The sequence below is a fragment of the Lentinula edodes genome (assembly GCF_021015755.1).
Source record: "Lentinula edodes strain Le(Bin) 0899 ss11 chromosome Unknown C8R40scaffold_22, whole genome shotgun sequence".
Classification (NCBI taxonomy): Eukaryota; Fungi; Basidiomycota; class Agaricomycetes; order Agaricales; family Omphalotaceae; genus Lentinula; species Lentinula edodes.
The window spans coordinates 392,963-396,489 of record NW_025764328.1 but is presented as its reverse complement, the minus strand read 5'-3'; positions in this window follow the sequence as shown (position 1 = coordinate 396,489).

The following is a 3,527-nucleotide window of genomic DNA, read 5'->3' as shown; positions in this document are numbered from 1 at the left end:
GTTGAAACGACCAATGGAAATCAGAAAACAGTAAGATTTGAGGCTCCAAAGTCCATAGATCGGCCTTTGAAGAAGCCCTCAGTCACGATCGAAGATGTTGATGAATCTGATGACGAGGATACTATTAAATTAATTCCTTCGTCAAGACCAACGAATCAAATTAATAGCGAACATAGACCATATGATCATGTTCAACCTAGGACGTATCGTCCTATTCAAATTAATACACCTACGAAGGTACCAAGAGACCAGACGAATCAAATTGATAGTCATGGATATACTCCAGCCTATAAAATTAGGAATGAAGTCTCGAGACCAGGTGTAGAAGAAGATATAGCAAAGAAGATATTCGATGCTAAAGTTGATTTGAGTACAGAAGAATTAGCAGCTTTATCACCTGCTATCAGAAAGATTATTATGCGCAAGATACGCAATAGGAGAGTCCGTCCAAGGACTAAAACGAATAACTACGTATCAACTTTATCCGAAGATGGAGAAACTGAAATTTTGGATGATCCATCTAGGGTACAGATGATTGATACATGCATTAGAATTGAGGATCTTTGGCAGGATCAGACGGATATGTTTGAAGTCCTGACTGAAAGTCGTAATGACATTCCTGTGGGATCTATAGTGCAGAAAGACATTGTGGAAAGTTTTCTACGAGACCTTTCCATTGATGATGAACGAAGGAACATTGCCATAGTTGCTAATCAGAGCGTGGCATATGAAGACCATAGTGATCATCCAGTGGTAGTAGCGAATCAATCAAATGGACTACGTGCTGTTACTCCTGAAATCAATAATAAAGATGAAGAGATTGAAAGTGTATTGGACCAAGGTTCACAGATTGTTGTGATAGACCGATTGATAGCTATAGGTCTAGGAATTACTTGGGATCCAGAATTCACGATCAGAATGCAAGATGCAAGTGGAAAATTAAACCAAACTCTTGGTTTAGCAAGAAATATTCCATTTAAATTTGGTGAAGTTACGGTGTACTTACAACTACACGTACAGAATAAAGCGCCATTTCAAGTGTTATTAGGGAGACCTTTTGACGTCTTGGTGGAAAGTGAAATTAAGACCTTTGGAAACGGAGATTCCGAGATAACAATCAGCGATCCGAACTCACACAAGAGGGTTACTGTAGGAACCTATCCTCGTGGCCAGAAAGGTCGAAACATTCAAATTAATACTTCACGATATAATGAACCAAAGAATGTAACACCTGATAGTGAAAAATCGACAGGTGAACATGATTCAAAGGGAAATTTTCATTCCTCGATGAGTTGAGTAGCGACCAAGGAGAGGATGAATACGCTATAAGCTTCCACTTTGATGAAAAGCAAAACATCGTATTAGATGGATACAAACGATGTGAACAAGAAACGTTCTCTAAGAAGGAGCTTTCTGAAGCATATGTTCTTGCATCTAGGGAACATTTGAAATCTCAAGATGAGCAAGCTGAAGAAATAATTGATTGTTACCTTAATCAAAAGACGATTGGGGATAAACAAGTATTCTGTGTATGGAGAGATGGAGTTTTAGGCGAATTTGACGATCAATTGAATAATGACCAATTCAATTTAAATCCTATAAAGTCGTTCTTCCTTCAAAATGGGAGGATCAAGCCTAAACCCATACGAAAGAAAGTTCAGAAGAGGCGATTTGTCGAACCTATACTACAAAATTTTAGTTTGGGGGAGAATTGCGATAAATCTGAATCCACAGAGACCACACAGAATCAATGTAATAACGAAAATACCTCTGAAACGATCAGAGATGATAATTGGAATAAACCTAAAAACTCTCAAAGAACTAGGAAGAGAATGGTTCGATATGAAATACTCAAAAGAGGAACTGAATCGTTCCAAAGATCTCAACCGAGTTTTGAGAAAGTAAGATATGAGTCAAGGCAACGAAAGAAAGGAAAGGCCCAGGACTCGAAGGACAAGAAGGAGAATGTTCAGGCAGATGTAGTGACTGAACCTCCAACAAACAAACTTGAAGAACGTATTAAATTGAATCAGCAGGATAGATCTCCTATCAATTTAATAGATGAAACGAATAAACAAGTAGATAATGAAGCCATAGGAGTCGAGAAACCAATCAACTTGAATACAGAAGAAGTGTTTACGAAGTATAAACCAGTTGATAAAAAGGTTAACCCTATAAAGGCAACGTTACCAGATGAATTTCGAATTGAAAGACACATTCATGGTGATCCGTTATTGGAATTACCTGAATTGTCGAAACATCCTAAACCGTTTGCTCCTACGGGAAGATATACGGAAGAAAGGAAAGAGATTATAGATAAGAATCATCCTGAAGGATTTTTATGGGAACAAGAAAGAGATCTTATGCACGAAATGATGTGTAAACAGGAAGCAGGTTTTGCTTGGGAACCAAGTGAAGCTGGGACCTTTAAAAATGAATTCTTTCCACCTGTGAAAGTACCTGTAATTCCACATGAACCGTGGGTTGAAAGGAATATACCTATTCCGCCAGGTATCTTCGAGGATGTGTGCAAAATAATTAAAAGTAAAATTGACTCAGGAATATACGAACCATCGAATGCTAGTTATCGTTCGAAATGGTTCTGTGTCATTAAGAAAGATGGCAAGAGTCTACGATTAGTACATAGTTTGGAACCTTTGAATAAGGTTACCATCCAACACTCGGGTGTACCTCCTGCAACTGCAGATCTAGCAAGATCCTTCAGTGGAAGATCTTGTGGAGGAACCTTAGATCTATATGTTGGATATGATGAACGAGAATTAGATCAATTGTCTAGAGACATGACGACGTTTCAAACGCCGTATGGACCACATAGGTTAGTAAAACTACCTATGGGGTGGACGAATTCTGTACCTATATTTCACGATGATGTGACATATATTCTACGAGATGAAATACCACACGTAACAATTCCTTACATTGATGATGTACCTGTAAAGGGACCATCAACTCGATATGAATTACCAGAAGGAGGTTACGAAACTATTCCAGAAAATCCTGGAATTAGACAATTTGTTTGGGAACATTTCCAAAACATGAATAGAGTAATACAACGAATGAAATATGCAGGTGGAACCTTCAGTGGAACCAAAGCGTTTCTTTGTTGTGAGGAAACAATTGTCGTAGGACATAGATGTACCTATGAAGGCAGTATGCCCGAAGAACATATTGCTCAAGTAGTCCTAGAATGGCCTTCATGTCGTGATAAGACTGAGGTTCGAGCATTCTTAGGGACTGCAAGTCAATTGAGAATGTTCATTGCGAACTTTGCTAAGAAAGCAGCTCCTTTGACTAAGTTGACAAGTAACGTTCCATTTGAATGGAATGAAAAATGTGACAAAGCAATGGACGAATTAAAGGATGGAATCCGAGACTGTCCAGCTTTGAGACCAATTAATTTTGATTGGGATGTTTACTTAGCAGTGGATACCTCTTACAAAGCTGTGGGATGGTATATCTATCAAATTGATCCGACTGAAAAGAAGAAGTTTTTCAATTACTTTGGA